Source organism: Neoarius graeffei, chromosome 8 (assembly GCF_027579695.1).
Source record: "Neoarius graeffei isolate fNeoGra1 chromosome 8, fNeoGra1.pri, whole genome shotgun sequence".
In the NCBI taxonomy this organism is placed as follows: domain Eukaryota; kingdom Metazoa; phylum Chordata; class Actinopteri; order Siluriformes; family Ariidae; genus Neoarius; species Neoarius graeffei.
In genome coordinates, this window is record NC_083576.1 from 29418221 (window position 1) to 29440033 (window position 21813).

General features: G+C 42.8%; 1 long non-coding RNA gene across 1 annotated transcript; it reads left to right on the forward strand.

The window, feature by feature from the left end:
• Positions 1-424: 424 nt before the first annotated feature.
• Positions 425-17015, forward strand: LOC132890086 (uncharacterized). Its single transcript, XR_009655147.1, has 3 exons — positions 425-520; positions 15020-16669; positions 16799-17015. It is a non-coding gene; the product is annotated as an uncharacterized LOC132890086 (long non-coding RNA).
• The last annotated feature ends 4798 nt before the right edge of the window (positions 17016-21813 follow it).

Here is a 21813-nt window from a genome sequence, read left to right on the forward strand (position 1 = left end):
TTCCAACTCCAAGCTATATACACTTGAATGCTAATTGGATTTAAGCATTCTCAGGTGGTATTTATTTGTGTAATGAGGGAGTCGTTGACAACCTTGTCATTGACATCCTATATTAAGGTGTTTAATTATTAGGCATAATAGGTCATACTTATTAGGCAGCTTCTTTATTGCAGGCAAAATGGGCCAAAAAAGAGATTTAACAGACACTGAAAAGACAAAAAATTTAAAATGTCTATCAGAGAGATACAGCTGTCTTGAAATAGCTAAGCTATTAAAAACGTGACCACAGAACAATCAAACATTTTGTTGCAAATAGTCAAGTCTTTTGCGGTTAATTTGCATCTTTTCTTTTCCACATGTTTTTTGTGACCCTGTTGACTAGCCAATCATCCATCTTCTACCACTTATCCAGGTCGTGGGGGTAGCAACCTAAGCAGAGCAGCCCAGACTTCTCTCTCCCTGGCCACCTCCACCAGCAATTCCATGGGAATACTGAAGCGTTCCCAGGCCAGCCGAGCAGGTGTACAGATGTTCGTATTATACTGGCTAGTGAATGTATGAATGAATCCTAAGCAAATATTATTATGATTTCATGATCTCGAATTAGTATCTTGTAGCTCTTTTAAGTTACAAATAACTGTAAGAGAATGATATAAAAAATCCAAAATAATATTCAATTTAGTTTTATTTACATGGTACTTTATCCATCCATCCATCCATCCATCCATCCATCCATCCATCCATTTTTTACCGCTTATCCAGATCCGGGTCGTGGGGGTAGCAGCCTAAGCAGAGCAGCCCAGACTTCCCTCTCCCTGGCCACCTCCACCAGCACTTCCGGGGGAATACCGAGGCATTCCCAGGCCAGCCGAGAGATGTAATCTCTCCAGCGTGTCCTGGGTCTGCCCCAGGGTCTCCTCCCAGTGGGGCATGCCCAGAGAACCTCCCTTGGGAGGCGTCCAGGGGGCATCCTAACAAGGTGCCCAAACCACCTCAGCTGACTCCTTTCGATGTGGTGGAGCAGCGGTTCTACTCTGAGTCTCTCCCGAATGACCAAGCTTCTCACTCAGTCTCTAAGTGAGAGCCCAGCCACCCTGCGGAGAAAACTAATTTCTACCGCTTGTATCCACAATCTCATTCTTTTGGTCACTACCCAAAGCTCGTGACTATAGGTGAGAGTGGGAACATAGATGGACCAGTAAATTGAGAGCTTTGCCTTTTGGCTCAGCTCTCTCTTTACCACAACAGACCAGTTTAGCGTCTGCATCACTGCTGATGCTGCCCCGATCATTCTGTCCAACTCCCGCTCCCCCTTACCCTCACTTGTGAACAAAACCCTGAGATACTTAAACTCCTCCACTTTAGGTAGCAACTCCCCCCGACCTGGAGTAGGCACTCCACCCGTTTCTGGCTGAGTGCCATGGCCACGGACTTGGAGGGGCTGATCCTCATCTCAGCCACTTCGCACTTTGTTTCAAACCATCCCAGTGCATGCTGCAAGTCACATTGATGAAGCCAAAAGGACCACATCATCCGCAAAAAGCAGAGACGTGATCCTGCTGCCACCAAATCAGGCACCCTCCGCCCCTTGGCTGTGCCTAGAAATTCTGTCCATAAAAGTTATGAACAGAACCAGTGACAAAGGGCAGCCCTGGCTGAGTCCCACATGCACCGGAAACAAGTCTAACTTACTGCCAGCAATGTGAACCAAACTCCTGTCATACAGGGCCCGAATGGCCCGCAGTAGTGGGCCCTGAACCCCATAGTCCCAAAGCACCCCCCACAGGGCACCACGAGGGACATGGTCATAAGCTTCTCCAGGTCCACAAAACACATGTAGACTGGTTGGGCAAACTCCCATGCACCCTCCAGTACCCTTGCAAGGGTAAAGAGCTGGTCCAGTGTTCCATGACCAGGATGAAAACCACATTGTTCCTCCTGAATCTGAGGTTCGATTATCGACTGGACTCTTCACTCCAGCACCCCAGCATAGGCTTTCCCAGGGAGGCTGAGAAGTGTGATCCCCCTATAATCAGAACACACTCTCCAGTCCCCCTTTTTAAAAAGAGGGACCACCACCCCAGTCTGCCAATCCAGAGGCACTGTCCCTGACCTCCACGCAAAGTTGAAGAGGTGTGTCAGCCAAGACAGCCCAACAACATCCAGTGCCTTCAGGAACTCAGGACAAATCTCATCCACCCCCGGAGCCCGGCCACCGAGGAGCTTTTTAACCACCTCGGCAACCTTAGCCCCTGTGATGGGCAAGTCCTCCCAAGCACCCTCAGACTCTGCATCCTCCTTGGAGAACATGAAGGTGGGATTGAGGAGATCCTCAAAGTATTCCTTCCACCGTCGGATGATGTCCCCAGTTGAAGTCAACAGCACTCCATCCTTGCTGTAAACAGTAGGGACAGAGCACTGCTTCCCCTTCCTGAGGCACCAGACGGTTTGCCAGAATCTCTTCAAGGCCAACTGAAAGTCACTTTCCATGGCCTCACGGAACTCCTCCCACACCTGAGTTTTTGCTTCAGTGACCACCAGAGCCACATTCCTCTTGGCCCGTAGGTGTCTATCAGCTGCCTCTGGAGACCCACAGGCTAACCAAGCCCGATAGGACTCCTTCAGCTTGACGGCTCCCCTCACCGCAGGCGTCCACCACCGGGTTTGGAGATTACCGCCATGACAGGCACCAACAACCTTGCTGCTGTAGCTCTGCACAGCCGCCTCAGCAATGGAGGTGTGGAACATGGTCCACTCGGACTCAATGTCCCCATCCTCCCCCGGAATGCAGTTGAAGCTCTGCCAGATGTGGCAGTTGAAGATCCGATGGACAGGAGCCTCCGCCAGACGTTCCCAGCATACCCTTACTACACGTTTGGGCCTGCCAGGTCTGTCCGGCCTCCTCTCCCACCATCTAATCCAGCTCGCCACCAGGTTGTGATCAGTTGACAGCTCTGCTCCTCTCTTCACCCAAGTGTCCAAGACATACAGTCGTAGATCAGATGAAACGACTGCAAAGTCAATCATCGATCTGCGGCCTAGGGTGTCCTCATTCCACGTGCACTTATGGACACCCTTATGCTTGAACATGGTGTTCATTATGGCCAAACTGTGCATGGCACAGAAGTCCAACAACTGAACACCACTTGGGTTCAGATCGGACAAGCCGTTCCTCCCAATCACACCCCTCCAGGTCTCACTGTCATTGCCCACGTGTGCATTGAAGTCCCCCAGTAAAACAATAGAGTCCCCTCATGGTGCACTGTCTAGCACCCCACTCAAGGGCTCCAAGAAGGCTGGGTACTCTGAACTACCATTTGGCACATAAGCGCAAATGACAGTCAGAGACTGTTCCCTGACCCGAAGGTGCAGGGAAACGACCCTCTAATTCACTGGGGAGAACTCCGATGTTAGCACGTTGAACTGGGGGGCTACCAATAGTCCCACCCCTGCCCGGTGCTGCTCACCCTTGGCAACTCCAGCAAAGAAGAGAGTCCAATGCCTCTCCAGGAAATTGGTTCCAGATCCCAAGCTATGCATTGAGGTGAGCCCAACTATATCTAGTCGGTACCGCTCAACCTCATGCACAAGCTCAGGCTCCTTTCCCACCAGAGAGGTGACATTCCATGTCCCAAAAGCCAGTTTTGTCAGCCGGGGATCAGTACGCTAGCGCCTCTGCCTTTGGCTGCCACCTGATCCACAGTGCACTGGACCCTTATGGCACCTCCTGTGGGTGGTGGGTCCACAAGAGAGTGGTTCCATGTTGCTCATTCGGGCTGGGCCTGACCAAGCTCCACGGACATACGGTGGTGCTTGAAAGTTTGTGAACCCTTTAGAATTTTCTATATTTCTGCATAAATATGACTTAAAACAACATCAGATTTTCACACAAGTCCTAAAAGTAGAGAAAGAGAACCAAGTTAAACAAATGAGACAAAATATTATACTTGGCCATTTATTTATTGAGGAAAATGATCTAATATTACATTAGTGAGTGGCAAAAGTATGTGAACCTCTAGGATTAGCAGTTAATTTGAAGGTGACATTAGAGTCAGGTGTTTTCAATCAATGGGATGACAATCAGTTGTGAGTGGGCACCCTGTTTTGTTTTAAAGAACAGGGATGTATCAAAGTCTGATCTTCACAACATGTTTGTGGAAGTGTATCATGGCACGAACAAAGGAGATTTCTGAGGGCCTCAGAAAAAGCATTGTTGATGCTCATCAGGCTGGAAAAGGTTACAAAACCATCTCTAAAGAGTTTGGACTCCACCAATCCACAGTGAGACAGATTGTGTACAAATGGAGGAAATTCAAGACCATTGTTATCCTCCTCAGGAGTGATCGACCAACAAAGATCACTCCAAGAGCAAGGCGTGTAATAGTCAGCAAGGTCACAAAGGGCCCCAAGGTAACTTCTAAGCAACTGAAGGCCTCTTTCACATTGGCCAAGGTTAATGTTCATGAGTACACCATCAGGAGAACACTGAACAACAATAGTGTGCATGGCAGGGTTGCAAAGAGAAAGCCACTGCTCTCCAAAAAGAACATTGCTGCTTGTCTGCAGTTTGCTAAAGATCACATGGACAAGCCAGAGGGCTTTTGGAAAAATGTTTTGTGGATGGATGAGACCAAAATAGAACTTTTTGGTTTAAATGAGAAGCGTTATGTTTGGAGAAAGGAAAACACTGCATTCCAGCATAAGAACCTTATCCCATCTGTGAATCATGGTGGTAGTAGTATCATGGTTTGGGCCTGTTTTGCTGCATCTGGGCCAGGATGGCTTGCCATCATTGATGGAACAATGAATTTTGAATTATGCCAGCAAATTCTAAAGGGAAATGTCAGGACATCTGTCCATGAACTGAATTTCAAGAGAAGGTGGGTCATGCAGCAAGACAATGACCTTAAGCACACAAGTTGTTCGACCAAAGAATGGTTAAAGAAGAATAAAGTTTATGTTTTGGAATGGCCAAGTTAAAGTCCTGACCTTAATCCAATCGAAATGTTGTGGAAGGACCTGAAGCGAGCAGTTCATGTGAGGAAACCCACCAACATCCCAGAGTTGAGGCTGTTCTGTACGGAGGAATGGGCTAAAAGTCCTCCAAGCCGGTGTGCAGGACTGATCAACAGTTACCAGAAATGTTTAGTTGCAGTTATTGCTGCACAAGGGGGTCACACCAGATACTGAAAGCAAAGGTTCGCATATTTTTGCCACTCAGATATGTAATATTGGATCATTTTCCTCAATAAATAAATGACCAAGTATAATATTTTTGTCTCATTTGTTTAACTATGTTCTCTTTATCTACTTTTAGGACTTATGTGAAAATCTGATGTTTTAGGTCATATTTATGCAGAAATATAGAAAATTCTAAAGGGTTCACAAATTTTCAAGCACCACTTGAATGCCCGGCCACCAAGCGTTCGCCGATGAGCCCCTCCCCCAGGCCTGGCTCCCTGGTCCGGGCGAGGGTACTTGGATACCTGTTTTTCCTTTCTTAAGGGTCATTTTGAACCACTCTTTGTCTGACCTCTCATCTAGGACCTGTTTGCCTTGGGAGACCTTACCAGGGGCAAATGCCCCAACAACATGGCTCCTAGAATCTCTGAGGCACTCAAACCCCCCCTCCATCACATTAAGGTGCCGATTCAAGGAGGGGACTCTGTTGACTATTTGCAAGAAAATGTTTGATTGTTCTGTGGTCACGTGGAAGGATTAAACATGAAGCTAGAAGGAACCCATTATCCTCCAGTGCCACCATATTCCAGAACTGCAACCTACCTGGATTGTCCAGAAGTACAAGGTGTTTGGTGCTCAAAGACATGGCCAAGGTAAGGAAGGCTGAAACATGACTACCATTAAACAAGACTTACAAGTTGAAATGTCAGGATTGGGCCAAGAAATATCTGAATACAGATTTTTAAAGGTTTTATGGATGGATGAAATGAGAGTGACTCTTGATGGACCAGATGGATGGGCCCATGGCTGGATAACTATTGGACACACAGCACCACTATGACTCAGATGGCAGCAAGGTGTTGGAGAGGTACTGGTATGGGCTGCTATTATTGAGGATGAGCTAGTTGGACCATTTCAGGTTGAAGATGGACTTAAAATCAACTCCCAAACCTACTGCCAGTTTCTAGAAGATATACAGGTGCTGGTCATATAATTAGAATATCATGAAAAAGTTGATTTATTTCAGTAATTCCATTCAAAAAGTGAAACTTGTATATTATATTCATTCATTACACACAGACTGATATATTTCAAGTGTTTATTTCTTTTAATTTTGATCATTATAACGGACAACTAATGAAAACCCCAAAATCAGTATCTCAGAAAATTAGAATATTGTGAAAAGGTTCAATATTGAAGACACCTGGTGCCACACTCTAATAAGCTAATTAACTCAAAACACCTGCAAAGGCCTTTAAATGGTCTCTCAGTCTAGTTCTGTAGGCTACACAATCATGGGGAAGACTGCTGACTTGACAGTTGTCCAAAAGACGACCATTGACACCTTGCACAAGGAGGGCAAGACACAAAAGGTCATTGCTAAAGAGGCTGGCTGTTCACAGAGGTCTGTGTCCAAGCACATTAATAGAGAGGCGAAGGGAAGGAAAAGATGTGGAAGAAAAAAAGTGTACAAGCAATAGGGATAATCGCACCCTGGAGAGGATTGTGAAACAAAACCCATTCAAAAATGTGGGGGAGATTCACAAAGAGTGGACTGCAGCTGGAGTCAGTGCTTCAAGAACCACCACGCACAGATGTATGCAAGACATGGGTTTCAGCTGTCGCATTCCTTGTGTCAAGCCACTCTTGAACAAGAGACAGTGTCAGAAGTGTCTCGCCTGGGCTAAAGACAAAAAGGACTGGACTGCTGCTGAGTGGTTCAAAGTTATGTTCTCTGATGAAAGTAAATTTTGCATTTCCTTTGGAAATCAAGGTCCCAGAGTCTGGAGGAAGAGAGGAGAGACACAGAATCCACATTGCTTGAGGTCCAGTGTAAAGTTTCTACAGTCAGTGATGGTTTGGGGTGCCATGTCATCTGCTGGTGTTGGTCCACTGTGTTTTCTGAGGTCCAAGGTCAACGCAGCCATCTACCAGGAAGTTTTAGAGCACTTCATGCTTCCTGCTGCTGACCAACTTTATGGAGATGCAGATTTCATTTTCCAACAGGACTTGGCACCTGCACACAGTGCCAAAGCTACCAGTACCTGGTTTAAGGACCATGGTATCCGTTCTTAATTGGCCAGCAAACTCGCCTGACCTTAACCCCATAGAAAATCTATGGGGTATTGTGAAGAGGAAGATGCGATACGCCAGACCCAACAATGCAGAAGAGCTGAAGGCCACTATCAGAGCAACCTGGGCTCTCATAACACCTGAGCAGTGCCACAGACTGATCGACTCCATGCCACGCTGCATTGCTGCAGTAATTCAGGCAAAAGGAGCCCCAACTAAGTATTGAATGCTGTACACGCTCATACTTTTCAGTTGGCCAACATTTCTAAAAATCCTTTTTTTGTATTGGTCTTAAGTAATATTCTAATTTTCTGAGATACTGAATTTGGGATTTTCATTAGTTGTCAGTTATAATCATCAAAATTAAAAGAAATAAACATTTGAAATATATCAGTCTGTGTGTAATGAATGAATATAATATACAAGTTTCACTTTTTGAATGGAATTACTGAAATAAATCAACTTTTTCATGATATTCTAATTATATAACCAGCACCTGTATTCTTCAAGCAGTGGTAGAGGAAGAAGTCTGCATCATTCAAAAGGCCATGATTTTTATGCAGGACAATGCACTATCACATGCATCCAGGTACTCTACTGCTTGGCTAGCCAGCAAAGGCCTTAAAGATGACAGAGTAATGACATGGCCCCCTTCTTCACCTGACTTAAACCTTATTGAGAACTTGTGGACCCTTCTTAAATGTGAGATTTACAGTGAGGGAAGACAATACGCCACTCTGAACAGCATTTGGGAGGCTGTGGTTGCTGCTGCACAAAAAGTTGACTGTCAACAAATCAAAAAGCTAACAGACTCTGTGGTTAGAAGGCTCATGGCAGTTATTGAAAAGAAGGGTGGCTATACTGGTCACTGAACATTTTTGAAATGCCAAAAGTGTTTATTTGTTAATTCTGAGTTGTTTATTTGTTACACTTACTCTAAAAATTAAAATAAACAAGTGAGATGGGAAAATTTTAGCTTTTCATTTAGTTGCATAATAATTCTGCACACTAAATGTTGCCTAATAATTGTGCACACTTGTATATTCTCCTGAGAAAGCCTAAACTCCCTTTTCCTTTGTTAAACATTCAGGTTTTAGGTTTATTAACAATTTGGATTGACTGAAAGCACTGTATTTGTTCAGCAATAAAATTAATCATCAGGAATACAACTTGCCTCATAATTGTGCACAGTGTACAAATTAAACTGGAAGGACACTCAGTAGAGTCCATACCTCCCCCAAGCCACATAACATCAAAATCAAATCACTTGAATCTAGGATAATACTAAAGCTGTACACCAAATTTCACAAAAATCTGTTCACTACTTTTTGAGTTATGTTTGAGATTTTTTTTTTTGTCTGTTCTCAAACAGACAAAAAAAAAAATCCTGGATCCACATACATATCCAGATTTGCATCAAAATCTAATCAATTGTTCCTTGGCCAATGGCCCGCCTTTCCTCAACATTTCCTCAAAATCTGTTCAATACTTTTTGAGTTACATTAGGAAAAGTCAAACAAACAAATGGAGGTGAAAACATAACCTCCTCCAGTAAAGTTGGTGGAGGTAAATCTAAACTAAATAAAAAGAAGCTTTTTATAGGGAAACCCATATCCAGATTAATGTTAATTTTCAGGGAAATTCACTTTTAAAATGTGATTAAAAGTGAATTCTTCTTCTTTTGGCTGCTCCCGATTAGGGGTTGCCATAGCAGATCTTTCGTCTCCATTGCTCCCTGTTTTCCGCATCCTTCTCTACCACACCTGCCACTTTCATGTCCTCTCTCACCACATCCATGTATCTCCTCTTTGGCCTTCCTCGTTTTCGTTTGCCTGGCAGCTCCATCCTCAACATTCTCCTTCCCACATGCTCTGCATCTCTTCTCAGGATGTGCCCATACCATCTCAGTCTCATCTCTCTTAGCTTAATTCCCAAGTTCTCCACATGTGCTGTCCCTCTGATGTGCTCGTTCCTTATCCTGTCCAAACTTGTCACTCCCATCGCAAACCTTAACATCCTCAACTCCGCCACCTCCAACTTTGCCTCCTGTCTCTTCGTTAAGGGTATGGTCTCCAATCCATACATCACAGCTGGTCTCACTACTGCCTTATACATCTTACCTTTCACTTTTGCTGGGACTTTCCTATCACAAATGATTCCCGAAATCCTTCTTCAACTGCTCCACCCTGCCTGCACTCTCTTTCTCACCTCACTATCGCAGCCCCCATTTTCCTGCACAGTTGACCCCAGGTACTTGAATTCACCAACTTTCTTTACGTCTACTCCTTGCATCTTCATTACACTCTCATCCCCATTCTCATTGATGCACATATATTCTGTTTTGCTACTGCTCACCTTCATTCCAATGCATCCCTCCATCTCTCCAAACCCAACTCAACCTCCTTTCTACTTTCACCACATATCACAATATCATCCGCAAACATCATGTTCCATGGTGACTCTTGCCTCACTTCGTCCATCAAGCTATCCATCACGATGGCAAACAAAAAAGGACTCAAAGCAGATCCTTGATGGAGTCCCACCTTCACCTTGAACCATTCAGTTGTTCCAACTGCACACCTCACTGCTGTTTCACTGTTCTCATACATGTCTTGCACCACTCTAATATACAGTGGGTACGGAAAGTATTCAGACCCCTTTAAAGGAACAGTCCACCGTATTTCCATAATGAAATATGCTCTTACCTGAATTGAGACGAGCTGCTCCGTACCTATCCGAGCTTTGCGCGACCTCCCAGTTAGTCAGACGCAGTCAGACGCGCTGTCACTCCTGTTAGCAATGTAGCTAGGCTCAGTATGGCCAACGGTATTTTTTGGGGCTGTAGTTAGATGTGACCAAACTCTTCCGCGTTTTTCCTGTTTACATAGGTTTATATGACCAGTGATATGAAACAAGTTCAGTTACACAAATTGAAACGTAGCAATTTTCTATGCTATGGAAAGTCCGCACTATAATGACAGGCGTACTAACACCTTCTGCATGCTTCGGCAGCGCATTGATATCTGAGCTCCGTATCAATGCGCTGCCGAAGCACGCAGAAGGTGTTAGTACGCCTGTCATTATAGTGCGGACTTTCTGTAGCATAGAAAATCGCTACGTTTCAATTTTTTAACTGAACTTGTTTCATATCACTGGTCATATAAACCTATGTAAACAGGAAAAATGCGGAAGAGTTTGGTCACATCTAACTACAGCCCCAAAAAATACCGTTGGCCATACTGAGCCTAGCTACATTGCTAACAGGAGTGACAGCACGTCTGACTTCGTCTGACTAACTGGGAGGTCGTGCAAAGCTCGGATAGGTACGGAGCAGCTCGTCTCAATTCAGGTAAGAGCATATTTCATTATGGAAATACGGTGGACTGTTCCTTTAAATTTTTCACTTTTTGTTTCATTGCAGCCATTTGCTAAAATCAAAAAAGTTCATTTTATTTCTCATTAATGTACACTCAGCACCCCATCTTGACAGAAAAAAACAGAAATGTAGAAATTTTTGCAAATTTATTAAAAAAGAAAAACTGAAATATCACATGGTCATAAGTATTCAGACCCTTTGCTCAGTATTGAGTAGAAGCACCCTTTTGAGCTAGTATAGCCATGAGTCTTCTTGGGAATGATGCAACAAGTTTTTCACACCTGGATTTGGGGATCCTCTGCCATTCTTCCTTGCAGATCCTCTCCAGTTCCGTCAGGTTGGATGGTGAACGTTGGTGGACAGCCATTTTCAGGTCTCTCCAGAGATGCTCAATTGGGTTTAGGTCAGGGCTCTGGCTGGGCCAGTCAAGAATGGTCACAGAGTTGTTCCGAAGCCACTCCTTTGTTATTTTAGCTGTGTGCTTAGGGTCATTGTCTTGTTGGAAGGCGAACCTTCGGCCCAGTCTGAGGTCCTGAGCACTCTGGAAGAGGTTTTCTTCCAGGATATCTCTGTACTTGGCCGCATTCATCTTTCCTTCAATTGCAACCAGTCGTCCTGTCCCTGCAGCTGAAAAACACCCCCATAGCATGATGCTGCCACCACCATGTTTCACTGTTGGGATTGTATTGGGCAGGTGATGAGCCTGCCTGGTTTTCTCCACACATACTGCTTAGAATTAATGCCAAAAAGTTCAATCTTCATCTCATCAGACCAGAGAATCTTATTTCTCATAGTCTGGGAGTCCTTCATGTGTTTTTTGGCAAACTGTATGCGGGCTTTCACATGTCTTGCACTGAGGAGAGGCTTCCGTCGGGCCACCCTGCCATAAAGCCCCGACTGGTGGAGGGCTGCAGTGATGGTTGACTTTGTGGAACTTTCTCCCATCTCCCTACTGCATCTCTGGAGCTCAGCCATAGTGATCTTTGGGTTCTTCTTTACCTCTCTCACCAAGGCTCTTCTCCCACAATTGCTCAGTTTGGCTGGGTGGCCAGGTCTAGGAAGAGTTCTGGTCATCCCAAACTTCTTCCATTTAAGGATTATGGAGGCCACTGTGCTCTTAGGAACCTTGAGTGCTGCAGAAATTCTTTTGTAACCTTGGCCAGATCTGTGTCTTGCCACAATTCTGTCTCTGAGCTCCTTGGGCAGTTCCTTCGACCTCATGATTCTCATTTTGCTCTGACATGCACTGTGAGCTGTAAGGTCTTATGTAGACAGGTGTGTGCCTTTTCTAATCAAGTCCAATCAGTTTAATTAAACACAGCTGGACTCCAGTGAAGGAGTAGAACCATCTCAAGGAGGATGAGAAGAAATGGACAGCATGTGAGTTAAATATGAGTGTCACAGCAAAGGGTCTGAATACTTATGACCATGTGATATTTCAGTTTTTCTTTTTTAATAAATTTGCAAAAATTTCTACATTTCTGTTTTTTTCTGTCAAGATGGGGTGCTGAGTGTACATTAATGAGAAATAAAATGAACTTTTTTGATTTTAGCAAATGGCTGCAATGAAACAAAGAGTGAAAAATTTAAAGGGGTCTGAATACTTTCCGTACCCACTGTACTTCTCATTCACTCCACTCTTTCTCATACAATACCATAACTCATCTCTCGGCACTCTATCGTATGCCTTCTCCAGGTCTACAAACACACAATGTAGCTTTCTCTGGCCTTCTCTGTACTTCTCCATTAACATTCTTAAAGCAAAAATTGCATCCGACATGCTCTTCCTTGGCATAAACCTGTACTGCTGTTCACAGATTGCTACCTCTCTTCTCAGTCTTGCCTCCAATACCCTTTCCCATAGCTTCATGGTGTGGCTCATCAATTTTATTCCTCTGTAATTACTGCAGCTCTGTACATCTCCCTTATTCTTGTATATTGGGACTAGCACACACTTTCTCCATTCATTTGGCATTTTCTCATTCTTTAGGATCTTATTAAACAATCTCGTTAGGAACTCCACAGCCGTCTCACCCAAACATCTCCAAGCCTCAATTGGGATACCATCTGGTCCGACTGCTTTCCCAGTCTTCATTCTTTTCATGGCTGCCCTCACCTCATCCTTACTAACCAACTCTGATTCCTGATTTGCTGTCTCCAATGAATCTGACCTTTTCTCTCTTGGCTTCTCCTCATTTAATAAATCCTCAAAGTACTCTTTCCACCTTCTTAATAGACTCTCTTTGTTTGTCAGCACATTTCCATTTACATCTTACATCACTCTTACCTGCTCTACATCCCTCGCTTCCCTGTTTCTCTGCCTAGCTACTCTGTACAGGTCTTTCTCTCCTTCTTTGGTCTCCAGTCTTTTGTACAACTCCTGGTATGCATCTGCTTTTGCCTTCTCTACCACTCTTTTTGCCTTCTGTCTCGTCTCTCTGTATAACTGCCTGCTTTCCTCGTCTCTCTGATCGTCCCAATTCTTCTTTGCTAGCCTCTTCTCTTTTATAATTTCCTGCACTTCTTTGTTCCACCACCATGTCTCCTTGTCTTCCTTCCTCCTTCCCGATGACCACCCTAACACCTTCCTTGCTGCCTCTCTTACTAGTACAGCAGTAGTATTCCAATCTTCTGGCAGACTTCCATGACCACTCAATGCTCGTCTCATTTCTTCCCTAAACTCCTTCTGATGTTCAACCTCTTTTAGTTTCCACCACTTAATCTTTGGCTCCACTATTTCACGCTTCCTCTTTTTCACTTTGAAGCTCATCCTGCACACGACCACTTGATGTGTCGTGTGCAGGATGATAGCTAAACTTGATAGCTAAACTCTCCCCTGCCATCACTTTACAGTCTCCAATCTCCTTCAGGTTACCCCTTCTGCAGAGTATGTAGTCCACCTGTGTAAATCTTCCTCCACTCTTAAACATCACCCTGTGCTGCTCTTTCTTCTCGAAGTATGTATTGACTATTGCCAAAATCACCCTCTTTGAAAAATCAACCACCATTTGCCCTTCCACATTTCTCTCTCTTACACCATATCTGCCCATCACGTCCTCATCTCCTCTGTTTCCCTCGCCAACATGTCCGTTGAAATCTGCTCCCATCAGCACACACTCCTCCCTCTGTATACTTTCCAGGCTTGTACGAAATTCTGAATTGAATTGAGAATGACCCCCAAATTCCAATTCAATTCTTGAATTTCAATATGAATTGGAATTGCAATTCAAATTCAAATTGCAGGAAATAGAATTGGAATTCCATGAAATTCAAAGAAATTCATGATAATGAAAGTACAGTTAACAATGATTCTGTACAGACTTATATGATTGCAACATGTATTTAATACACAGTGTATTAATATAGGGCCTTACCTTATGTCCACAGCACAATTTTTTATATTTTTTAACAGAAAATAGGCCCATTTGTACCACAATTTGTCACTACAAATATATACTCCATAAAACTGATCCTTAAAATTGTAAACATTGAAATGGTGTGAAATTAGAAAAGACAAGACTTCGTTTCCCAGAATGCTTTACTTTATCCTAGTCTTCAAAACGGTTGTCCAAACATTTCGGACATTTTGTTTTGGGTAGACTGTTGTGTACTACCCTATTTAAGGGCTATAGCTGGTTTGTACTTTTGAGTTTTCTGATGACAGCAACATGCAAAATGATAACACAACTAAAAGGACATCTGTGCTCATTCATTTTGGTGAGCCAATTCCTACAACAAATGGAAACCACAGAGCAATCTGCAATCACTGCAGTACTCCAGTCTGTGGTTCCATAAAGGCAACCTCAAATTTCAAATGACACCTCCAGGTAAAGTAACAGATTTGTAATCTTTTAATGTATTTTTTATGACCATGACATAATAAGGGGTCTGGGCACATCATTATAGAGAAGCAGAGAATACATAGATGTAACAGTATTGTATTGCAATTTTGCTGACTGGATTTTTTCAGATTAGATTCAACTTTACTGTCATTCCACATTTAAGGATACAGAGCAAGAGTAAATGCAGTTAACCATCTTATAACAAGTGCAAAAAGTCACAGTGCATGTGTACAGAATGTACAGTATTTGCCAACAAATGCAGTATTTACAGAATAGATACATTTTTACAGCTTATATGGATAATTATGGCAAGTCATTGTGTGCAGCATATATACAAATAAGTTATGTGAGCAGAATGCACTCAGGACAATGGGGGAAAGAAGTTTAAATTAGTATGATCAACAGATGGCATTATACATATGGAATTATCAGCATACAGATTACAATATATACAGATACAATTATGCAAAATATACAGAATTGTACCATAATATACAGATCCAAAGAATAAAAACTCTTAAACATTGATTGGCTTTTCTGCTTTCAGAAGAAACACCCTGCAGTCTTGGAGATGGGGTCTGCATCCAGCAGTGGCATGAGTCAAACACACCAAGATCAAGACCATCCATCAACATCAACCAAGTGGTCCTCAACCAATACAAATCAAATGGCTCTGACAGATAGCATTGTTAGTCTGATTTCCAATGGCCTCCTCCCCCTCTCTACAGTTGAGCATAAGGACTTCATTGGCATGTTCCAGCTTGCACAACCAGCATTTACAGTGCCTACCTGAAGAGCTCTCAGAGACAGCCTCATACCACAGCGTACACAATCTGTGAAAGACCATCTCACAAATGCCATGACAAATGCTGGCCATATTTGCCTAACAATTGATTTATGGTCCAACAGATCAATGAGGTCATTTTTAGAAATGACAGGCCATTTCTTTCATGATTACAACCTGCAAAGTGTTTGTGCTGAGCTGTCAGCGATTTAAAGGTAGGCACACTGCAGAAAATATTTGTCAGGTTTATGATCAAGTACTGCGCAGTTTCAACATTCAGAGCAAAGTGTCTTTCATCATAACGGACAATGCGTCCAACATGGCCTTCAGTCTTTTTCCACCAGTGCATGTGAGTGACAGTGAGAGTGATGGAGAAGATGAGGAGGATGATGATGCCAGTGTAGAGGTGGTCAATGTAGAAGAGGAAATGATGTACTTTCCACCTGAGAGACTACCATGTTTTACCCACACTCTCCAATTGGTACTGCGCGATGCTTTGGATGATGCTGCCTCCATAAAAAGCCTCCTAGGAAAGGTTCAGAAGTTTGTTGCATTTTGCCACAAATCCACTCATGCTGCAGAGACCCTGGAGGGAATGCACAAACTTCAACCTGCCAATGCCACATGCTGGAATAGCCAGTTGAAGATGCTTAGGTCAGTTCTTAAAGTTCCAAATGATGTCTTTGCTGAGCTCCACTGCCCAATTCAGCTATCACCATACGAACTTAAAATCATTGAGGAACTCTGTGAGGTTTTAGAACCCTTTGAGGAGGTCACAGACCGCTGTTAGGCAGAGAAAGCTGTAACATCAAGCTATGTTATTCCTTGTGTGAGAGGACTGAGACATGCCATTAAAGATGCCAAAATGACTGGGAACAAGAAATTTCTGTCCACCTTACAAACCGCACTCGAGAGGTGACTTGGAAAATATGAAGATATGGAGTGCTTCCAGATGGCTGCAACTCTTGATCCAAGATTCAAGCTAGACTGGTGTAACGGTGAAGAACAGAACACAATCAGAAACCTCCTCGCTGCAAAAGTTGATTCTGTACTTCCAAAAGCCACTTCTGACATGAATACCCAACCACGCAAACGCCCCAGACTCTTTTCCTACATGGATACCCAAACAACTTCTGTGCCAATTGATGCATCCTCACATGAGCTCCCAGTTTACTTGAGTGCCGCATGTTTGGCAGAGGGTACCAACCCTTTGTTGTTCTGGAAAGAAAACCAAAATTGTTTCCCAAACCTTGCTGTACTTGCATGCAAATATCTGGCCATACCTGCTTCCTCTGCACCTGTTGAGAGGATATTTAGTGTTGGTGGAAAGATATTCCGACCAGAGTGATGCCGCCTCAATGATAAAACGTTTGAAGAGCTGATGATCATTAAATGCAACAGTTACCCCATGAAGTAAATAAAATAATAATTGCATTCACCACAGCTTTGTGTTATTTGATTACTTTAAAATGAAAATATTGCTTTTCAATATAAGAATGTATGCTTAATAATAGTCTCTGTATTGCATTTATTGTGTTTCAGATATAATTATTCCAATCTGGAAGAAAAACACATGCTAAGTATCACATTCTCACTGATATGTGGTTAGAATGAATTTCTCTGAATTGCAATGAATTTAAAATTCCACTTCCTGTAATTCCAATTCACATTCAATTCCATATCCTCTGGGGGTGGAGCCAATTCAAATTCAATTCAAATTCACTTCCTGAATTGAATTAAATTCTGAATTTTGCACAAGCCTGATACTTTCTACCACTTCATCCATCTTTTCCCAGAAAGACTCTTTCTCTTCATTCTCACATCCAACCTGTGGGGTGTACGCGCACACAACATTGATTACCACTCCTTGAATCTCCAACTTCATGCCTATCACTCTATCTGACACCCTCTTCACATCAATCACACTGCTGACCAACTCTCCCCTCAAAACAGTACCAACACCATTTCTCTTTCCATCGACTCCATAATAAAACAACTTGCATCCATCTCCAATGTTCTTTGCCTTGCTTCCTTTCCACCTCATTTCCTGCACACACAAAATGCCCAACTTCCTTCTTTCCATCATACCTGCTAACTCTCTCTTGCTCTGCCAATGTTCCCACATTGTGTTCCTACCCTCAATTCTAAACTCCTTCCCTTCCATCTTTCACACTCTCTCCTAACACACCTCCCCCCTCTCTTTCTCCTTCTCCGTTTTGGCGTAACAGTAGCACACTTTCCACCGGCACCCTGTCGACCAGACCAGTACCAGAGGTGGTCGTTGTTAACCCGGACCCCAACCGATCCGGTATGGTATTTCTCTTTTCATTCCGCATGTTAGATTTGGCACAGTTTTATGCCAGATGCCCTTCCTGATGCAACCCTCTCCAATTTTTTTTAAAAAGTGAATTATTAGTGAGAGTAATTTGAAAAGCATGTTGTTTATTGATTGAGGTAGAATAAACTAGACATGACCAGTCATGAGCTGAAGAGATATGAGCTGCATTTATTTGTTTGTTTTTGCTGAGGTCACATAAACCCTGAGAAGAGGGAACCAAAGTGATAGTGTGTGTTAGGCCCGACACATCTCCAGCTGAGCTCCACACTCTCTCTATGCAACCAATGGCCAATTCTCCAGCAACACATTCCTCATGGTGTACCAATCAGATTCTGTCTTTTTGCTCTAATCAGGTACAGAGCGCTTGACTATGTTGTCTAACTGTAGCAGAAACATTTGGCTCAATATCAGACAAGGTAACTTGAGTTGGAATTCCCAAAATGGAAAGGAAACCTCTAAGAAATCAGTTTCTTATTTATTGGGTATGTAAATAAATAATTTATTTGTAATGTAGCACTGCTCTAATTATTAATAACATTTATTTTTTGAATGCTTTCAGGTTTTTCGTGTTGTGTACACATTCATTTCAGGGCAATATGGAGAAATGTTAGCATCAAGTCTTGTTCTTTGGTGACTGCAGTTATGGACTGGCCCAGGAGTTAAGCCAGACATGTCAAATGACAAATTGCTCCATGGGACATCTGCAAAACGGGAGACACCATGCTCAAAAGCAGATGACCTGAGTATAGGGAGCAACGAATGTATTACTGCATTTTCTCTAATCCTTCACTGTATCCAACTCTTACATAAATCTTGTCTGCGTTAAATCATTTTGAAATAATTTTACAGTGAATAGCAATTTTAGAACATATTCTGAATAACCATGTCAATCTGTTCATAACAGGTTGGTACATGCTTGATACAGAAACAGTAGACACTTGAATATTTCCTGATAGTCATCATAAAAATACAATGTGTGCAATAAAACTAAACACACTTTTATTACTCTGTAGAGCTATCAGGCTGTCTACACTGCTTTTTTCTTTTAAGTCATGGTTAATATTTCATGTATTGACCATGATCACCAGCTCTCTTTAAAAGGAAAAAAATAAAATCCAGCCCACTCTGCAACCTTCAAAAAGCACTGTATGCTGGCATGACCACTACAGAAAGTGTAACTTTTCATTATTCTGCAGGTTTGCACTGAGGTAGAGGCACTGTGCTGTATTACACCCATTACAGCTCTCCTTATAAATACAAGGTTAAGTATTGTTAAGGCCAGTGGGTGAGCATGGCCTAATATCAGCTGACCTTGTGAGCTACTGCTTATCTGACAGGCAAAATCACAATAAAACATTTTGTTATAATAATTTTTTTAAAACCCCAGTCAGGAACTTAAGCAACTAGCTTGCTACCTTTGCATGCTTAGTAAAACCAGAAGCAGTCATAATGTGTTGAAATGGTTACATTTCATTCATTTCTGCTTGGACTTTAAAACCATCATTTGCAAATTTCCAAGATTTACTATACCTTCAATGCTTCCACTTTGGGTATTTATATTGCTTGGGTAGTGTGGTAGTCCACACAGTGTGGACATATCTTGCATAATTAGGTAATTTAATTTATAGCTGTTGGGAAACTGACTTTGATGAGTGTCAGAGAACATAAACACAGCCCAGAGTGCTGTCTGGTATATTTACTGCCAAGTTTTGCCTGCATGATCATGCAGTCTTGTCGTGATCAGTAGCATGGGGCTGTGACGGGCCACTCAGACGTTGCCACACTTTTTAACAGCTTACAGTGTTCACTTGTTTCCCTGCCTTCCTCGTGCTATCATGATCACGTGAATCAGGATCAGTTACTGACTGAGAAACAAGCTCATATTGTGATGACCTTTTCATACACTGTTGACATAAGCAGAGAAATCAGAGAGATGTTTTTGTGGGTATTAGTGCCACTGTCTCTTCAACATATAAAAACCATATTTAAAAATATGGTCTTTTTGGTTAGATGCTAATTTAGCATATATTTAAACTTCAGCTGTTTACACTCACATCAGACCAGACAGTCAAATGGTCGGATTGATTTATTTGTAAATGTGAACTTTGTGATACTGCTACAGCTCAAATACACTGTGGTGTAATTAATTTCATCAGTACCAATGGAGCAATGTGGTGGGGTTTCAAAAGCAGCTTCTCAAGGAAATAAAAAACATAGGCAACTTTGTGACAAGCCTTTAGGTGTTAAGCAGTCCCTTCCAAAAGTATTGGAACAGCAAAGCCAATTCTTTTACTAAAGACATTTAGGTTTGAGATCAAAAGATGAAAAAGAGACGATAGATCAGAATTTCAGCTTTAATTTCCTGATATTTACATATAGATGACAACTTAGAACATGGCCCGTTTTACAACCCCAAATCAGAAAACGTTGGGATGGTATATTGAAATCGAAAACAATGATTTATAAAGAATCTTTGACCTGTATTGCACTCAAAACAATACAGTAGCACATGATTTGATGTTTTACCTCAAGAATTTTATTGTTTTTGTTTTTCTCAAAATAAACACGTTTCAATTTTGATTCATGAAACACATTTAAAAAAAAAAGTTGGAATGTTCATCACTTTATAATGTTGCCATTCCTTCTCACAACAGTAAATATACCAGATGTTTAGGGACTGAAGACATGAAGTGATGGATTTCAGGTGTTATTTTGTCTCAGGTGTTATTGTGTGTTGCAAGAATCAAAATTGAAATGTGTTTATTTTTGAAAAAAAAAACAACAATAAAATTCTTGAGGTAAAACATCAAATCATGTCTAGTCTTCGATATGACTTTAAACTGCAACCAGTGGCAAGTCTCAGGTCTCTGAGGACTTGAGTATTGGAGAAAGCGGAGTTGGGGAAAGTGGAGCAATCACCATTGCTCCCAGGCCCACTCTGACTCAGAGTGGTAGTATCTGTCTGGGTTCCAGCTATGGGTTAAATAGTACATCACCAATAAGGCACTGGCAGCAGGGTGCTTTTCGGTGCAATGTGGCAGATGAACCCAACAGGGTCAGTGACACACCACCATGGCATGCGGAAGAGCCACTTAAATGGCCAATGGATGGCATCACTCGGCAAGTCAGTTGTCACTGTGGAGCAACTTCCATACTTTTGTTTACGGTGCGTGGCCGAGATAGTGGGTGGAGTTCACTAGGTTGCACGCGACAAATGAAATTGAAAACAACGCAAGAAAATGAGCGAGAGAGATGTCTTACCTGGTTGGTGTGCAGGGCAAATTTAACTGTTGTGACGCGAGCCAATGCGATCTGAAGCTGCCGATTTGGCATCCAATTGGAGCTGCACATGCGCTTTAAACCAGCATGAGATCCAAAGTTTTAGTATGGCGTTCCATCGAGACAGCAGTACACCACTGGTTAATAACCTAAAGATTGTGGAACTAAACCTTGAATTCAACTAAAGAAATGTGGAAATGAACTTGAATTCAGCTAATGAAAGTGTGAAACCACTAAAGAAAACGTGGAACTAAACTTGAATTGAAAAGGAATAAAGAACCACAAAGGGTTATTACGATCTACTGCGTCTTGATGCCCCCTTTCGGTGGGATAACCGAACAGTTATTAACCAAGGTGCACCGCCAAGTAAACCACCAAGCCATCTAGTCGACCTGTTAAGAGGAAGAGGAAAAGCCCTCTGTTAAGCTCCACTTCTTCATATAGCAAAATGGAGTCGACCGAAATTGTGGCCCTAAAGGGAAGGCGGGCCTCTGCACACGCAGCATTGACAAAAAGGAGTAACAAGCTCTCTCTCACTATTGACATTATAGAAAAAGGAGCACTCATTGAAGAAATCCGTGCACTTAGTGGTAACTTCGGCAAGGTGCATGACATCGGCCTGGAGGCCTTAGCAGAGGTGGATGGTGCTGAAGGAGAGGCAGCGAGGGTCAAAGCAAAAACAGAGCAATGCCTTTCTGCCTACACTGAAACCATCCAGCTGGCCAGAGAAACCCTGTGGACCAAGTTTGCTCAGCCAGAAATCGAGCTCTATGCTTAAGCCACAGAAGAGAGATGTAAAGTGGTGGAAGCCACAAATATCCAAGACCTGCTGGAGCATGATTATGAAGCCCTACGTGACGGCCTACTTGAAATGATGCATGAGCTAGAGCAGAAGGTGCTTGCATGGGAGCACATCGTCTCGGACAAGGTCACCCACCAT